Source organism: Aphelocoma coerulescens, chromosome 7 (assembly GCF_041296385.1).
Source record: "Aphelocoma coerulescens isolate FSJ_1873_10779 chromosome 7, UR_Acoe_1.0, whole genome shotgun sequence".
NCBI classification, from domain to species: domain Eukaryota; kingdom Metazoa; phylum Chordata; class Aves; order Passeriformes; family Corvidae; genus Aphelocoma; species Aphelocoma coerulescens.
The window spans coordinates 10,325,268-10,345,554 of record NC_091021.1 but is presented as its reverse complement, the minus strand read 5'-3'; positions in this window follow the sequence as shown (position 1 = coordinate 10,345,554).

Sequence of the window (20,287 nt, the reverse complement as noted above, 5' to 3'; positions counted from 1 at the left end):
CAAAGGTCTCAGGTTATGTTTTTACTCTTTGGGGGTTTGATACTTTGTCATTAGTGGCACATATTTCCTCCTCTGTGTTGGTGCAATACACATCCAATTACACTCCCCATGGCTTCTTCTAACTAACCATGTGGGTAGAACCTGCAAAAAGGATCTTTTCACAGACAGTGACTGGTAAGCTTTACTGTTGCAGAGATTATGCCCTGCTATAGTAATATCTAGATGCAAAGCCTTGTTATGAATGCAGACAGTTCTGAAGGTAGGAGCTAACAGTAAGAAAAATGGCTTTCAAGGCAATTATTTTGCAGACCAGGGAATAACTGTAGCTGATTTATCTCTGTTTCTTTTCTGTCCACAGCACATTAATGCAGTACTTTTAGTATCTTCTCAGTGGAAAGAAAAATGGGCAAAATAAGAAATTAGTCAAACAGCAGCCATAGGGGACAGGAATCTAGGTCTGGAACTCTAATTATACTCTAGGCTTAAAAGATTTGCATTTTTACTGCAAAGTAGATGGGGTAGATTGTGGATAAAAGGTAAAAGTCTAGACTAAATTCAAAGTAATACAGACCCTCTTTTTCAGGCTTTGATTCAAGATCTGTGTTGGTGGTTGTGCAAGGACTGCACAGTCATTCCCAGACTACATTGGAAAGGAAAGGGAAACAGTATCGCTCCTGCAATGTTAGCTTCTAGATAGGAAAATGCTGCAGATCTTCAGTTAAATAAAAGGAGAACCAGGATTTGACCCTTTTTTGTAGTGGCCCAAAGGGATATGAGGTACAACTGTAGTAATATTATGAACAGACTCTCAAAAGGTCTGGAGTGTTTGAAAGGCCAGAAACTAGGGAGCTGGTAAAACCCACCACAGGGTATTAATCAGATTTCCAATGCGCCTTGCTACCATCTGGCCAGAAAATAGGTAAGATTCTGATGGAAGTGCTGTCTGTTCCTGAGTCTGCTGGTCCTTGGAAAAGAAGCTATACATTACTCAGTAATTCAACTCCAAGTTGCTTCTATTTCTCCCAGGTGATTCAAACATGGTGGAATAAATCTACCCCTCTTGCAACCAAAGAGATTTGTTGTGCACTATAAACTGTCCTGAAGCTCTCCAGCAGAGAATGAATAAAGCAAATCTGTAGAAAAGCTAGTGCTCCCCAAGGATTTATTCTCCCCAAATTTAAATATCCTCTTTCCAAAGTGCTATCTAGTGCAATATGCAGCCCACCCATGAGTAAATATTAGGTTGTTGCACCAAGACCTGTCATTTCTGGGGTCCCAAAACCTGCTGCTTTCAAAGCTTCTCCATTACTGTCCATCCTGAGCTATGAATCAAGAAAGGTGCACATTCCACTTCTTCACAAGCTCAGATAAGGAAATCAATTTTACTTCATGAAAGACAAAACTACTGGTCTGGAAAATTAATGAATAATTCCAATCACTTTATAGCAAAAGAGTCTCAGTGATTGATCCCAAACCAGACAAAAGCCTTATCCTGCATCACAAAACTGGGATTCTGTACAAAGGGAAAGGGAGAAGGATACGTAATTTGTGCACGTCACAAAAGTGCTACACATCCAGTATAAGAAGCAGTTTATGCAGGAAAGTCCCAGAAATAGAAACAACTGGTCTCTGGTGAACTGGAGGATAAAAGCTGGAATGCTTATCCAGTGCAAGGATCTTACTTGCTTCTCTTCCTTAGTCTTTCACAAGCACTAAACCAAGCCCTAAACCAACATTTACCACATTTAAAGAAGATACTTAAGTAGATTCTGTGATTATATCTGACAATTATTTTTATCTATTTTTCTGTGAAGATAAACTGCAATTATCTGCAAAACTTAAAATACATTGACAATGTAATTATATTGCAGATATTTCTGCAGTGTTGATATCATCCTTCTGAACAAAGTGATCTTTCAGGACTGTTCATTTGAATGTCCATTTTAAATAAAATAATTAAGGAAATGGATGCAAAACAATAATTCAAATAAACATTTTAGAGGAATGCCATTGGGTTGTCAGCTTCATGTTTAAAAATATGCAATAAAGCCAGAACATCAGAGCAATGCAATTCAGATATGGCTTGCAAATGGAGCATCTATAAGTCATACTTCAGAAAAAACCCCTAAAGAATAGCCTTTAATTTGCACTAGAAGCAAGCCTTAGATGTTGTTTGCCTGTGCTAATTTGGTTTGTTAGTGTTTAGTTAAGTCTGAAGTATTGAGATCCAAATCCTAACTTCCCCACAATTGAGAGTATTGCTTTGTGCTTGTGCTTTTCAAATATTTGCCACATCAGTCAGTTTTTCTTTGAAGTTTTCTCCTGCTAAACTCATCCTGTGAAGACGGTTTCACCCTCTATCACCCTGCGAATCTCACAGGAAAAAATTTTGACGTCGTCTTGAAATGCCAGCAAATATTGAGGGCATGGAAGAAAATCTTTGGGTAAGAGAATGTGCTGGAGAACTCCATTCTCATGTAAGAAAGATGCTATGGGTCATTATAGACATACCATAGCTGCCATAACTGGTAATAAACTTTTGTTTGTGTTTCTGTGAAAAATGAATTGATTCTGTTATTTCTGTGTATTACTGTATCATGGGTCAGTTTTCTGTTAAGTGCTGAAAAGGCTGTGTAGACTATTCCCTGCAACCACATTGGTGCTATATTTCTTCACTTTCCCTGTTTTTCCTTTTAGAGGGGAACAGCATACTGTGAATTATGGGGTAGGTGCAAGAGAGCATATGTCAAAATGCTTTGGCTTAGAACACAAGTGACCACATGGATCTGATCAGATTTAGGTGGTTTAAAGACCATTCATCACTTAGAGCTCTTGCTCTGATGCTGCTGAAGCTTGAATAAGTGGGAGGATGGCACGGGGAGAGAGGAAAATAAAGGCAGTGGGACTGATCTGACTCAGTTACACCTAAGAGTAAGCAAAAGTCTGGTACCTGGGAGGACACCTCGGGCCACATTTTGCCTGGAGCATGCCAGGCAGTTGAGGAACCAGATACAATCTAAAAAGCCACGCCAGGCTTCCTACAGGTGTCCAGTGTGCTTGGGGTTCCATTTACCACAAACCATTTTTAGCTTTAATGGCTTTAAATAACAACGTGTTTGAAATCTCAGTGGGCTGTAGGGTTTCAAAACCAAAATGCCAGAGGAAAGAAACTGGGAGGTTTCTCCTTCTACTCCTGTGTTTGTTGCTGTGTCTGAGCAATTTTAGGGCTTAGCTCTAAAACCACACTGATGCTTTGCTGAAGGATTATTTACTTGTTGAAGAATTGCTTGTTAAATATAATCACTGACATATATCAAGAAACATTTTCATTAATTGCATGAGAAAACACCATTACACATTTAAATATTTTAGAAACTGGACTTTCTGTATAGAATGTCTAGATATGTATGAAAAATTACAAGAATAAGAAGTGGTTTGGAAGCTGAACTGATATGTGTGAGAAGTGAATTGATGATGGGCTTCTAGTGTGCTGTCTCACATGAAACATCTGGGGTTTGCTATTCTCCTGTTGGCACATAGTTATTATCCCTAGCAACTCTTTCTGTCAGGATATCTTATGGTAATGCATGCCAAGAAAGCTGCTTTAGCAGTTATATTATGCATACTATATATAGCAGTGGTATATAATAGTGACAGACTCTAGAATGAAGAAGTTAAAAACAACAGAAACCAAAAAAGATTATTTTAAAATGGCTTACAAACATCAGTTACATACACAATCTGATAACTTCTGCCTTTGCTAAGGAACTCAAATTTTACAGGCAAAATGATTTGACCTCATTTTAGAACAAAGGGAACATATTTTAGCAGATGTTAAATTAACTTGACTGTCAGCTAATAACATGGAAGGTGTTGTAATCCTAGTTATATACAGCACATTATGTTGAATGTAAAGTACCTAAGCATTTTTCAGTATTGATTTCAATACCATGGTAATTAAGAACAGGTGCATATAAATTAGAAGAGAGGCACTCTAATTGTTCCTAATGAAATCCTTTACAATAATAACTTTACGTAATGAAATGCATAATTAAACATTAATGACCAAGATCATTAGTGGCAATTTTATTCCACTTACACACGATTTTGGCCTTAGGTGAAGCCTAATGTTTTAGTAAAGCTGTCATTCATGCTGCAGCTTCTCTGTTTGCTTTGCAACTGCATTATATTCTAGCCTTGAAAAGCCTTCTGGATATTGATTTCTTTTATGGATTTAAAGGAACACTCCTTTCAGATTAACAACATGGGTGGCAAACCTAACGAATTACCCCAGGTATTATGATGAACCAGGAAATCTTGTGGCCAAGCATCTATACAGAGCATTCAGAAGGAAATCCAGCCACCCAGGTAAGTCTGCATGTTTTAAAATACACTTTGATTTTCTCTAGTGGCTTGAAATAACACTTGATACTTTTCAGCTTTATTTTCAAATGACCGTTGTCTCCACATTCAGCATCCCACATCCTTTTCTTTTCAGTGTCAGCCACTGAGGAAGACATTGATGAAACAGCTGTTTTTCCACAGCTGCAGTCTTATCCTTCAAGCTGAAGCGTAGCCTAGCCTTGTGTTATTATTGCCTCAATATAGGATTGTTTGGGAATAAACTGTACAAGACTTTGCCAGGATGCTGCATTAGATCTGGCCCAACAATTCCTGAAATTGGGCCAAACAGCAAAGAGACTTTTAACTTACTTATGTGTGATAATTCCTGTCCAACTGAAGAAGAGAGATAACTCATGTTTCACTTGAGCATCTGTACTTACATTTAAGTAGCTGAGGAGTTTGGGGTCACAGCAATATTTCTACTTGATTACTGATTCAAAATCTTTGCTCCAAGAGATGCCAATTGCACAGTGAAAAGTAAGCAATATTCCTAGAACTGTGTCCAAGCCTTGTGATAGGCAGTTGCCTTTAATGGCTACAATTCCAAAGAGTTATTTACAGGGTACTTACTTCCTGTAAAAATTCAGTAATCTCTTTTAAAGACATCTCATTGTATGTCCTTTGCTTGTTTTCTTCTTATTAAAAGGTTGAGTTTAAAATATTAAAACTTATTTCTTCTACAACCAGTATAAAAATAAGAAACAGAAGAATCTCCAAAGATTTGGAGAGGAACAATCTAAAGCTCAGTAGCTGTGGAGTGGGTAAAATGGGACAGGATATTCACCAGATTTCCAGTGTTTCTTCCTATAATGTGTTCAGAATATGTTTTTTCTTACCAGATTCTTAACTATTTGTGCTGCTGCTTAAAAAGAAGCTGAACCAAACAGTGATTTACAGGTACTCCTCTTGTAATGCTGCATAAACTCTGCATAAACTGTCTTTGTTTATTAATAAATCAGTCAGAATCTGCTGAATTTTTTTGGTGCTCTTGCACTGTCCCCATTTACTGCATGAAATGAAATACACTTTGTTTTAATTATATTTCTCCTATGGATTTCCCCCTCATTTTCTGTATCTGTACAATACTTCCTATCTGTCCTGAGATGCATAATTTGCGAATCCACAGCCAGAATTGCAAAAACTTACTTAATTGCAAAACTTAATTGCAAAAATATGGAGTGACTGGGCAAATAAAATGGCAGGTGAACTCAAATAGAAATTAATTAAATAAACAATGCATCTGATGTGCATCTGATGCACAGCAATCAGGCATGGAATGATGAGTTCCAAGCTGAACACTATGACTCAGAAATCTTGGTGGTGTGACAGCTGTGTGAAAAAGACAACTTGGTGCTCAGTGAGAGAAAGGCAAATGGAATGAAGTACCCTTCTAGTGCCTGTATCTCAAAATAGAGAACTCTAAAAGTGGGAAATATTTGCCAAAACAGAGCTAATCTCAAAATGCCCCAGGAGAGCAAATGACTGCAGGCTGGGAAATAGTAGTTGTACGTATACATAAACTCTGCATATTCCTACATTCTTCCCTTGGCATCAGAGATGGAAAACAAATCACCTTTGGCATGATCCAGTACAGCTGTGCTGCATTCCTGCTTTAAGCAATACATTGAGAGACAATATTTGTGTATGGGTACTGTAACGACCAGTAATAGAACTCTGATGGAAATTCTTCCTTAGTTGCTAACAAATTGGGGTTTGGAGGGTCTGTACCCACTGCTTACCTGACTCTTGCTCTGGTTTCAGCCTGGCTGAACCGTGTGTGTAACTGGGATCAATATATTTGCTGCTGTCCCTTCCAAGGAAAGAATTTGAGAATTGTCAGAGAGTTTCCACTCCTTAAGAAAGCTAACCATATGAGACTACAGCATGAAGAAAACAAATTGCAGTTGTGATCTTTGTTTGGCTTGCTGCAGACCAGGTGACTGTTCAGTTTTATTTTTACAATACTAATGTAGTCCCATGCTTACACCTATTCTCCTCCTGTGTTTGTTTAGCAAGGAGAATGGCTATTTGTTCATAACCATTTACGAAAACAATTATGTATAAGAAAAGCCTGCTAAGTGCAAAAGTAGGGGCAATCCCTTCAGGAGGTTCCTAAGGAAAAAACTATAGCAAACTAGGAAAGGATATCACAGAAATTGTCCCTGTATTCCTACCTGGTTTCAATGTTCTTTCCAAGACATCTGCCTTTAGCTATTATCAGAGACTTCTGGTCCATCCTCAGCAAGTTCAATTTCATGAGTCTCTGATCACAGCATCTATGTTTGTATAGTAACAGCAGCAAGCTACACTTCACAGTCTTTTAAGAACCCAAATACTAGAAGACACTATTTTCAGATAAAAATATTGACATAAAATAATAATTTAGGTAATAACTATAAAGGCCTCAATTCTATTTCAGCATCTTAATTAACTAAATATTATTCTCCAGAAGAAAGAGATTGGGAATCTGATCATCCTGAGTGAATGCAAATCACCCTCATTTCAGTGGGCGGTTTGAGTAGACAAAGAATCCAGGAGCTGGCTTGGAAAACTGGTGGAGAGAGCCCATCTGTGAGGGAGTGGTCAGCTCCTTCTCCAGGAGAGAATCCTCACCCAATGCCCAGCAGCTGGTGCCAGCACAGGCTCCAGTCAGTGCCAGCTTCAGGGATGGCTCTGATTAGGCAGCCCACTCCCACTGGGAAAATGAGAGCCTGGAATTGGATTGTGGATACTTCAGGGATCCAGGGAAGGGAATAGGGGCAAAGTTGATGGCAGGGAACTGGCAGCTCTGGCTGCTGAGCCAGAGGGTTGATACAACTGGAGCTGTCTCAAGGCAAATGGCTTCATTTCTGGCTGTAATGGATTGCAATAATCAAGCCTAGAAGTCGTGTGTGTGCATTGCTGTTGCCAAATTAGAGTCTGATAAGAAAGGACAGTTTTCTGCTGCTCTGCAGACAGAAGGTGACATTTTAGCAGCCACCACTGAAGATAATAAGATGCAGCAAAAATCTCCAGAGAACATATTTCTTCTGTGAACAGAGGCCACTGCCTCTGGTGTAGTGATTTAACTGTGTTTATGTTAATTTTCTACCACCAGCTCTCTTTTCCTTTCCACATTCAGTCATATTCTTCAATGGGGTTCTAATAAATTTCAGTTTGCCAGTGGCATTTTACAGTGATACTCTTTCCTTGTGCTTTGTTGCTCTTGCACTGCTGACATTTACAGAGCATCATTTCCAAAAACAGCTCCATGCAGGTGAGTTAGAGAAAGGAAAAGGACTGAACCTCTCTGGACCTCCTTTGTGAAGGGCTTGGGGGAACAGCTGGATTTCCCAGTGATTTCTGCTCAAAGATGAAAGATTTGAGCTATTTATTTTTTCCTCTGGCTTATGAAAGTCTGTGGTTCAGCTGCTGGTGAATAATGTTGGATACAAGACACATCAAAATAAAAATGATGCAGTACTTGTTCTCACTGAAAAACTGAGTTTAAAATGATGTTGACTTTTTGTGTGTCTTGAAAGTCTATATACATAGAAAACAAAGTTAAAGGAATATTACTTTGATATGCTTGTGCAAATCAGCAAAAGGAAGATATGCAGCAGCAGGGTGCCTCCTCTCTTATATAAAATTCTCAAACTTTAATTTTATTCTGGAAAGAAGGTCATTCCAGAAGAATTTTCACCAGTAATCCCACTTCAGAGCTTCTTGTGCCTCTAGGAGGCCTAGATTAAAGTTTTATCCAAAAGGAAATTGAAATAAAAAGCCAAGCAATTTTGCCTCTGAGAAGAAAAGCAGTGACATGCTTTAAACAAAAATGTATATACCATAGGCAGTTTACTTGGGAAAAATACATATTAAACTTGAGGAGGAAAAAGCACCTTCAACAATGTCATATGTCTCTGTGTGTGTGTATATCTTCCGAGTCAAATCTGCCTAATCTCATAGTAAAAGAAGGTTTTAGTATTATCAGCAAATGGAAAGATGACATTAATACAGACAATAAAGACAGCATATTCTGATCATGCCTTAGCCACCACAAAGCTATTAGCTCTGAAAATGGAATTTTTAATGTTGATCATTACATAATAAAAACATATCTAGATCTGCAGCTTGCTGGTGTTCTGTAGCACAAAAAAAAATCTTGCATAAACTATTGATTTATGCAAATTTTCTGCATCTCTGAAGGTCATATTTCTCTCTGTTTCTCCCAAGTTACTGATATTCAATACTACTCAATGATCACACTTGAGTGCTCTTGGATGCCTGCATAGTTCAGCGACATGAAACTAAAATAAAGAATACCCTAGGTAACAAACTTTTACTTTTTTGTGGTTTTGTATGTGACTGCATTCTGTTTTTAGCCATATTGAGGCAATCTCATTTAGCTGTCTAAACCAAATGTATGCTAATGTATGAGCTGAGGCACTGTTTGAGTAAAATGAACCACAATATTTTGGTGCTCTCTGACTCATTAAAGCAGCCCTTGATGTACTGATTCTGAAAAAAAATTTCAGATACACTGACCTTTATTTAGGAAATAATATACTTCAATGGCAAGAGCACTATATCTATTACTAATAATATTATTTACAGGCAAATGAATAAGTAGATTTGGAAAAAGTCAGTGTCTGGAACTATTATGTTTCGAAATTTCTGGGATTTTTGTATATGTAAATTTACTGTGCTCAGGAAAGCTGCTTGGAATGAAAAGGGAAAGCAGGTGACATTGTGATGAACATATTGGTGTGATTAATTACCATTCATGGTTAGCCAGATAAACTGCCATGGGCACTCAGAAAGACCCACACTATAAGAAAATAGCAGTTCTTTTTAATGTGTTGTTTCTAAAAGTTTGTAAGAAAAGAAAATGTTTCTAAAACTTTTCAGATTTCTCATTTTGGACTAGAAGTGTCCTGAAAAACAAAGGTTATTATTATTCTGGCAAGTGTGAAGAGTGCCAGTCACACTTGCAAAAAAATCAGGAGATTATATGAAATGAAAGTTTTTTGTTAGCTATACTGTATCTCTGTGGAAATGCTTTTTAACTCAGTTATGAAAAACTGTGAAACTAATTTCAGAGAAGATAAAGCAGTGGTGAAAACAGGTTTATTTAATGGCATTACAGTGCCATTCAGGAAAGTAAATATCAAAATTCATATTGTCTTTATATTTTTGCAAAACATACAAGCAATAAATATAAACACCTGCTGGAAGCTGATGCAGACTGAAAGATGATTTTTTGCTGAGCAGAACTTGGGCCTGTAGTGCAATAAGTAAGTTTTCAGTGGCAGGAAGTTTTCCTTTTTCATGAGCATGAGGGTCAAACGCTTCATTTAGTCTCAAAGCATGAGCTGCTCTGTGTGTTGGTACTGAAACCTTGGCTGCTCCCCCATTCAGGCACAACGTTACCATCTCAGCACCAGTGATATGCAGCCACTTACAGCACTCCTCATCCTTCCCCTCAGCTTTACTGCAATACTAGGTAGCAACAGAGAGCATTTAAGGATTTGAAAAACATCAGAGACTGGTTTCCTGTCTATTATATATGTATTTTCTAAAAAATGTGTGTCTGCTCCTGCTTTCATTGGGCTTTATTTGTAAACTTTCATCTGAAGCACACAAGTGATTTAACCTGGGCAGTACCAAGCTGAAACGATACTACTGGGAAATTAAAAGACCTTTCCACTCTGAAGAAGAGCAATGTCTTTCATAGTGACAAGCACATCTGTAGGAGTGCAGCCTTGTTCAGAGAGATGGAAAAATGATCACCTCTACTTCCTCTCATTCTGTGTGTCACATCCTGCCTGTCACCTTCTGCATTGTTAAAGGCTTCCTTCACTGCGGAATCATCCTTAGTTTTGGGTGGTGCCATTGATGATGCACTGGGGTATCTGCATCTGAAAGGTGACTTATGCCATGTCTGATTTTCTTTTTTTTTTTTTAAGTAGCCCCCCAGTTTCTTGTAATGGCCCCTTTTTGAACATGTCCCCCTGTGCTGCAGCTCTCTGTCCATCCAGAGCAGACACAGCAATCTCTGCTAGCCTGTATTGGACTGTAGGTTGAGTTTGCCCAGTTCTCCTCTTTGCACAACAACAAAAGTTCCCTCTTACTATCTATTTTGAAAGTTCCTTGAGACCAGGAACTGCCTTTTGGCTCTGCATTTCTTCAACCTGAGTCTGTGGCAAAATCATGTTCTCTATCTCCATTTTCAGGTTCAACATTGGCTTCAAAGGGAGGAGTATTGTCTTCCTCTGGTTTGTTTACACCACTTCTGTGGATGGAACTGAGACAGAACAGCTGCTCTGGATAAATTGCTTTAGGTAATAAATTTCCTTTTAAAAAAAAAAATTAGACTAATACAACAACCAGATCAGTTTGTGTGGTTGGACACCAACCACATTGACAGCATTTTTACAGACTCTCCCAGCTTTCAGGAAGCCACAGGAACCTGAAAATTATTTTAGAGAGAGAAGGTATTTTAGACAAACAATGAAGATAAGATGTGGAGCTGACAGACAAATAGCAAGATCCTGCCAGATATTATGTCTGTTTGCATGGCTAGCTGTTTGAGAAGTAGAAAAATGAGCCTGTCTGTTTTGTTACTGACAACTGCATAATTCACTTCCTAAGTAAACTCAATTAAAGGCATAGTTATGAATGGGGAAGGGCCTAAAGCTAGATTATAGTCTATAAAAGGATTAGAGCCTGATAATTGTATAATGGATAGTAAGCAGCTACTTCTGTTATCAGGAGTAGCAAGAGGTGCTTAGTAAAGCAGTTATTCAATGTTAATCATGGAATACCTTTGTGACAAAGCATTGCTTTCCATGATTTATCCAACCAGAGCACAAATGTTGTTAAATATTTGTAATGAGTTTAAGAAATATATGCAGCTTGTCACTGTTTAATTTAAATCCAGGCTCTGCTGTATAGCTGGAATAATCTTCTATACTTTTTATAGTCTGCTTTAAAAGAGAAACTTACTATTTCTTTTCATAGCTATCTGGCAGAATTCCACAGTGTTTTTTAACAACGGAGTGTCAAGGAGCTGTATTTCCAACCCTGAGCTGCACTTCTGTGCACACACTTCTGTGTCATGGTGAAATTCAGAACTGACCCATGAACTTTTCCAGGATAACTGCTTGTTTGACCTTCAGCAAAGGGTTGGAGCAGCTTGGCTCTTCTTCCTGTGAGCGAGTCTTGCACAGTTGCCCCAGTGCTGATGGGCAGCAACCTGCACTGCCACCTCATCTCTAAATAAATAACGTGACTGCACTTCAGTGTTAATGGGCAATGTCCAGGGGTGCAACAAGGCAAGAGACAAGGAACAAAGGAAAACGTGGAGGGAAGCAGAAGTTCTCCGATCTCAATGTCTTGCAAGAGCACAGAACTGGTCAAGAACTTGGGAGAGGAGCAGGGACAGAGAAGCCAGGTTGGCAGGGGAGGCAGGCTGGATATGGGGATGGAACACATGAGTTTGCAGCTACTGACATTCCAGTTCCCACTGCCTCGACCTGAACTGGTAACTTGACCTGAGCGCTGCACCTCTTCCTGTTTGCATGGTCAGAGAGAGGTTTGTGTGTTGCAAACAGGTTCCCTCTTACAGGACACAAAATCCAGATTTTTCTGGCAGACTAGAAAATATAAATATTTCTCATTTTAGCTGCAAAGAACAAAGAAGAGATATTTGAAAAGCAAATCTAGTCAAATCCCAGTTGATTTGGATTTACTGTACAAGGATTTACATAATTTTTGAGGAAATATTACTTTTGAAAGCCATGATTTATAACTCAAAAAATGGAATGCAGATTGATTATTTAAATACAACTCAGAGAAGCAATTTGATCACGGGACAGAATTTCAAAATTGGACTTTTTAATTCAAAGACAGGCTCTCAAAATCAACAGCACTGGGTGCTATATGTGATTAATATTTACTTTAAAATATCATCCATTTTTTTCTTGCAGATTTGAGATTGATCCACTAAGGATAGAATACACTATGAATAGGAGTGTAAAATTTAGATCTGGGTCTAAACTAAGATTAGATGTGTTTAGACCTGAGTTTTGATGTAGTTCTTTACAGAAATAACACTCAGTTGAAAGGCTGTAATTTGAATGTGCCAGATTTTGATGACATTTATAGTCAGACAAATTTCTTCGTGACATAAATATTTCAGGACTAAAGGACCTGAGTAAACTTAGATATACGTCTATATGCAACATTCTTCCCAAAATATTTGTGAGTTGCATCACTTCATTAGCTTAAAAAGAATCTTGTAGTCTTGAGTTCTGTCCATAAATTTATCATTGGTTGACTCAGGAAACGTTAAGGATCCACTTAGGGATCACAGCACCAAATTTCAAAATATTAGTGAATCAGAATTACAAAATGTATCTTAGTTTTATATTTTCTTAAGGTTTTTTATTTCTGTAACACCTTCAGAAATCTCAGATACTCTTTTACTCGCTGTTCAACAAATAATGCTTTAGGGATTAAAACATCTGACACAAAATACATTTAAATGACTGTATCATATTTTTACCCCATATTTAAATGACAGTCCTGCTAAAAAAAAAAAAGCAGTTAAAATAGTCACCTCAACATTTTGCAGAATGCTAGTCTGAAAAATGCTGATACGCTGTTTCTCTTCAATTAAAATTAAAAACAACCCAAAATGCAGCACATTCTCACCAATGCCAAAAAGGCCTTATAAAAGTCACTCCTTGCAGACTGAAGGTAGAATTTGTAATTCTTACAGAAAATTCAAGTAATCTTTTCCACTCTACATACAGAAGGCAGTGGAAAGGTGGGAGAAGAAACACAACCCAGATTCTGAATGATCTCAGAAAAAAAAGACTTAATTCCCATTTATCCCCTACTCCCAGTTATCTCCTACTCTGTAGTCCAAGTGCTTTGCCAGCTCATCAGACTTCCTTAAGGCCAGCTGGCAACTCCTCTGTTATTATCATGTCTATAAAAATAAGTCTTGCTGTTCCTTCCAAACAAAGATCAGGGCTCCATATCCTGTTTGTCCTCCAAAACGTCCCAAAGATGTTTTTCCCACCTCTGATCTCACTCAATTGCCTTCCCTCAGTATCCCTATCATAAATTAGTAACTTGAAACCATCAGAGCCTGAGGGTTTTACTGACTGACCAGGTATTGGGGAGCAGCCTGTCTCTATCAGAGCCCTTATCTGATTGCTGTCTAAAGACAGTACAGAAATTGAAGCATTTTGTCTCTGCCTCTCACAGTGGAAAGGGATGCATTGATCTGGCAGTGGGAGATACTAACTCTGCCTCTCCAGACACTAAGTCAGAGCAACAAAACCTTCTACCTTCCTCCTAGATTTAACACCTTACATAAAGATTAAAAATCACCCACTGAAAAAAATTCAAACCAGATAACTATTTTAAAATGCAGGTTCTAATATTTTAACTGTATTTTTATATTATGGACTGAAATAAGTAAGAAAACATTAACAAAATGTTCATTTTAATAACTAAGAATTCTGCGCTAAGCATTTATTTCTGAATTATAAGCAATGACTATGTATATCGAGATATATATATGTATATATATATGAAATAAATAGGGAGCAGGTGAATCAAAATCCAAGAGAATTAATGACCAATCCAAGATTAGTGAAAAGTTACAGGTATTTAAATTATGAGTTACAATTATTTTAATTAAAAGTAACATTGAATAGAAAACCACCTCTACTCCTGGCCTGAAGGCTTCCTCTATCTTTCACCTTATTTAAAAAAAAGATATTAGTGATGCTGCTTCTAGATAGATCTGGCAAAAAATGTAAGCTTCTTTTCTGCCTACACATTAAATGAAATTGTGCGTTTTCATGGCTAAAAATGGGTCCAAATATACAAAATGTGCATGCAATAACAGAAGTGCATAGGAGACAAACGGTAATAAAACAACCACCTGTGGGTCAGACAAGGAATGTATGATGCACTCTGTTGAGGTTAAATTCAAATGGTGGCTCCACCAATTTTTTATTGATTTTAATTCTCAAATATTTTGTTTCTATATTAAAAATGAGTCTGGTGACAACATGATGTAATTTATTGCCTTTAAAGGAATGCATAAAAATTCTCAAGGATTCATCTGGAAAAAATGAGTTTAAGAGTTACTGCTTCACTACCATATAATTTTTCCTTTTCATATTGTTGGAAAAACATTACACATATTGCTGTGCCTTGTTTTGTATTGGGCAACTCTCAGAGAAGATATTTCTCCTTGATGGTTGAGGAGATTCCTGTGAGAATCTATTTTTTGACTGTCTCTCTTGGGTGCTGTATAGTGTAACCAACTTCTAAGGTTCTCCAATGAAAGATGGTCTAGTAAGACTTGTTAGAGACAACTACTGTGAATAGACAATGAGAATTGACTGTAATTGAGTGAGACAGAATTTAGGGGAAAGTGAAAAGCCAGCATAGAACACCTTTGCTTAATGGAATATATGTAGTATTGTCATCCATTGACATTCAGCAGGGAGTAGCTAACTCTTACAAAATTCACACCACAGGAAGCCCTGTGCTATTCTGCTCTTACAACCCAGCACAAAACACATTCAGAAGGTAGGCAATATAGAAAGCACTGAGGAAAACCTACATGTACACAGGACAGATCTGTGTTCCCTTGCTGTTCTTATCTGAATTACAGAGTGCATGGTTGCCCTGGGCAAGATATTTGCCAAAATGAGAACTGATCATAGGGGCAATAACATGTAAGAGGAGTACTGCTGGTAGAAGACACTTAAACATTTTCATAAGAATGCCAAGCAAAAGTTTCATGAGGATGAAGTGAACTGTTCATTGGAAAAAGAACCTGTACTGTTAAGCCAGCAGCCGAGTGAATAACAAACATACAGCTGCTCCAATGAGACACCACACTTTATATATCTTGTTTCAAAATAATCTGTACATGTTTGCTATTCCCTAAAGGACTTGTCTGTATGTGGGTGTGCCTGACTGAAATGAGCAAGCAATTTTGTGGATTGTCATTCTGTGTGGAAGACACGTGTAAGGCTGGAATAAGAGATTAATGCAGGACATAGAAAAGTCTCCAACAGAGACTTGCTCAGGTCACTCTCAAATCTCCACCTGCATAATACCCACTTGAGGAAAAGGAAAATAAGAAGCAAGATAACCAAGCTGGAGTTTGCTGACAAGTGCAGGTTGAGCCTGTGCATGCCTCTATTTTCAACAGCAGTGATAGTGAGGAGCGTCTCTTTGAAGGCAGAGGGTGGGTAGAGAGCTTTTCAAGTACAGAAGTAACAGATGGAAGAAGTGGATTAAGATAGCACTGATGGGGTAGTTGGGGGTAGCAAAGAGCAACAAATCTTCCTGGTCTGGATGGCAGGAACCCAGTGACAGAACAATCTGGGAGCAAAACAGTAGGTTTCAATTACCTTAGAGCTTGAGAGGCATTTGGAAAAGTAGCAGCAGGAGTCACAGGCATGCAGTCGAGTGCATCAGAAAGGACTGGATGCTTTAAAAAAGCCTCATCTACATCTGGTCAGCAACAGGCCCTGTTATGGCCATCAGAAAAGATCAACTGCAGCTGCACAGTGGCTGAACTGATGCAGAGCTGCAGTAAATCAGAAGGGGCACAGAGAGCAATACTGCTCAATCAGTGGGGATGTTTCCTCTCCCATGACTTTCATGTCTGTCCTGAGCTTTGGGAATGTCTTTGCAAACTGACAAAAGCACAAGCAGCTCTCTCCAGCTTTTCAGGCTTTCAAGATTCCCTATTGCAAAAGATGCTGGCCATTAAAAAGATGTTAAATCCTGATTTTGAGGTGCTCAGCCCTCGAACTCCAATCAGGCTCCAAGGGCATTGCAAAAAAGTATTCCTAAAACTGTATTTTACTGAGAAGAATTTAATTACCTTTTCATTGCAAAGCTAAAATTGCTTATTTTTCATTGCAGAGTGACAGATTCTTTCAGTCTCTGACATTAAGAATTTATCTCTATAATGTTATTGTTTTACCCTTGAGTTAAAGAAGTCATGAAACAACAGAAAAGAAAATCCCACTTCCAAGAAAACAGAAGAAGAGAGAAGTATTTTGTTTAGTTTTCTTTCTGTTTGTTTTCTTTTCATCTTTATGAACTCAAACTTTCAATTATACAGTAAGAAATCCTAGTTCTGCAATTTCCTTGCAGGCAGGTTAATTCATCTGACATGAACACTGTCAGAAGGTTAAATCTTTGTCATCACACCTGTGAATTCTGTATGAGCAAGCTCCTGTTCCCATTGGAGTTAATGTTGCTTGGTGCAGATACAGGGCTTTCCTCTTCAGAGAAATCTGAGGAGGAAATATTGCTAATTTAGAGAAGAACTGAAAATTGGAACAATAGCTTTAAAAAGATTAACCACGAACCCTAAATAGAACAAGATATTTTAATTTAGATATTAAATGAAGTCTAATTTAATTTTCATTTGTGGGGAATTATGAGTAGCTACTAGAAGAGTTTGCATTTTGGAGCATAGCATCTTCAGAGACTGTGATCTGAAGGACAGAGATTCTCTTTCCCATTCTGACACATTTTTCCAAGTCTTCAGATCAAAAATGTTGTGCAGAAGAAGAGCACTATTTGTAACAATCATGAGAGTTACAAATAAACTATATTCACAGTTTCTCAGCTTTTGAGAGGGAAAAGTCAGAAGTATGGGTAACTGAGATGCTTTCACTCTTTTACTACTAAAAAAATTTTAAGGGATATATCTCTGAATAAACTCTCAGTTAAATGCCAGAACACATTCTTGCTTCAAAGCAGAGTTTAAAATGTGTGCAAAGGCTCCTTCTTAGCCTCTCTGCATGCCTTCTCTTTAGTAAAAACATACAAGTGACACAGCTTTAAAATCACTGTGTGAACCAGAGTCACCTGGGCATCCCAGAAGTCCTTCAGATGGAGAGTTGATCAAAATCCTCACAAAGGTAGGCTTTAAAACCACTGAGCAGGAGGTATTAGAGACAACACACATATTTGTCAGGTCACTGTGTCTGTGACAGAGTCCACTTGAATGTCTCAAACAATCCCTGTGCCTACCAAGTGCATTGCTCTGCTCTGTGCATTGAAACATTCCTTTGGCACAAAGGACTCCAAATAATGTGGTGGCAGAAGGCTCAGGGTTGTCCTACAAATACCACTGATACCTTTTACACAGCTGCTTTACTCTATCAAATATAAGTGCAAAGGGAAAGCGGCCAAGGAGGAGAATCTAAAATATGTAACAGTAATTCTGAAGAAAACAGGGTTTCTCTTGCAAGATCATGTTTCTTCTCCAATTAGTATTGATACATTTTGGAGAAAATTACCATTGAGTGCTAGTTCTGGAGGAAAAAGAGAGTGGGTACTGGCTTCATTTTTCATTTGAAAATACTTTTATCATACTTTTCTTGTAGCCATTTTTAGATTATTGAATGAAAAAGATCATGACCTACTAGATTTGGTCAATTTGGTGGGCATTGGTCCCTGTAACAGAATGGTCCAGCTGATCTGCCAGGCCATTAATGGGTCCAGCATTCCAACAAGTGCTGGAATGACAATCTTTATGGAAATCACTGACTGGTATTTGAAGTCAAGTGCAAATGGGTGTTGGTATAGCACAGATGATGGTGCCATAGGCAGAGTGGAAAAATTTTCAGAGTTGAGAAAATGGTTAAAGAATCCTATTTTACAAAACACCCTGGGTTGTGGCTGATGTGTAACATACCTCTGCAGTATTTTCATATTTCCTTGTTCCAAGGAAGGACCACTGAGGTCTAGGAAAAGCAGATGGACAAATACAAGTAAAATTCAGGTTTACATCAATCCCTTCAGGGTTCATGGTTGAGCTGCAGGGCGATGGAAATTTTCCATGTCTTTTTAGCATTAGAAATCTCAAACCCAGTGATTCTTTTGGAAAAGGGAAAGACCAAAGATTCAGTCAGCTAATGAGAACATAAACTGCTGAGATCAAAGTGTCAGTACAAGCAATTGGTCTGAAATATGGGATCCTAATCACTGGAACTGATGGATAAGAAGAGTACCATTTCACATCCGACAAAGCAAAATGTAATTATTATGAAAGTGGTGATAGGGCAGGTAAATGACTTGCCCCCAAATTTAAAAAGTCAAACCTAGTTAATTTTATCTCAGCTAATAAAAACAGCAGTGATAAGACTGTTACAGATTGGTGAAAAATTAATGAAGTCTTTAATGAACTTTATGGCAAATTACATAAATCAGACCTAACTTAATAAAAGCCCAGAAGATTTTTAGTAGTGATTAGATTTTTCTATTGCTGAATGATAAAGAAAGTAACTCCAGTAAAATCCTCTCTACCCTACTGGAAGGTTCTGAAAGACATTAAAGTAGAGGAACCAGAGCCAATTAACAATAGTTTCAACAGAAAGATCATTAAATAAGCTTAGGGTTTTATTTTGAAATAATCATTCGCAGAGCTGACCAGAGCGTATTTTGAAAACCTCTCATAACAAACAACAAAGTCAATGTTTCTTTTTGGATGAACATGAGGAAAGAGCTGTGCATGCTGTGCAGACATGTAGAAAACAGCATGTTTCACACTGTGAAGGGTTTTGTTGGAGTTGGGGTAAGTGATAAGCAGCCCTAGTTTTTAATGTTTCAAAAATTATTTTAAAAAACCCCAAAGAGGAACAAAAGACAAACTTAAACGGAGACAAAATGAATTCCAAGGGCTTTATTAAGATCAGGGTTCCTCATAACAGTTACATAAGAAAAATTTGCATTAAGTGCTCTGGTGTTTGGTTGTAGACATAGTTGTAAATAGGCAGAAATTTCAACAGGGATATTTAGTAGTAGGAAGAGACAGCACTGGAGCCTGATTTCTATTACATGTCAGTATGTTTGGAAACTTAAATTTCCTTCTTGCCTCTGAGATGTACTTGCAATTAAACCATCAATAATCATATGTTGAGAACTTATTTCAGATTCAGAGGAGAGTTTAGGCTTCGTGCGGGTTTTTCTAATTTATGTTGCTTATCAGGGACCAGTAAGGGAAAAACAACAAAAAAAAAGATTTTGCCTTGTCTCCTAAACTGTGCAAAAAAGCCTTGAGTGAAATTAGTCACATGAGAATCACAGGCAGTGATTTAAAAGGCTGGTTTATTTTTGAATTTATCAAACTGGTGAAAAAAATTGTCCTTCCTTTCTCAGAGTTGCAGGGTTGTATCAGAAGTAATATTCCAATCAACTATGTCTGAGCCTATACAAATGGAGAAACCCATCACAGGAGTTAAAGATATCATGGAAGGGTGAATGAAGAAGAGGATTAGTGGCTTGCTTCCAGCAAGATGGCACTGAACAACTGGCAGGCCATCAGATAATTTGTAAATGCAATAATCTTGTATTACTCTAAGAACACTCGTCCACTCTAATAAGTGTTGCCACTCTCCACCCTCTACAGCACCAGAGATCCCCCTCACACTTCCCATATTTCAAAAAGTAACCCAACAAGCCTATTTTCTGGATACCTGGAGTCAGTCCATTGCAGATAGACATAATGAAAACTTATTGAGTGACTCCATTCCTTGTGGCCTGCTGGAGGTGGAATTCACTGAGCAAAAGTCAAACAAAATATCTTCCCAAAGTATTGCAATCAGTCAATGAAAGTACCATATAAGAGTTGTCAGCTTCATACTTTCTAAACAAAGATAACCTACCTTTTGCTTTTTTTTTTTTTACCTTGTTTTCAATTTCTCCTTGGAATCATAAAGTAGAATTTCCTATTTGAACCTCAAATTATAGCATGAAGCCTTCACCCAAACTAATCCTCAGGACTTTAACATGAACCTATTAAAAAAGACTTGTCCAGACACTGACAACCATGAAGGCTGTT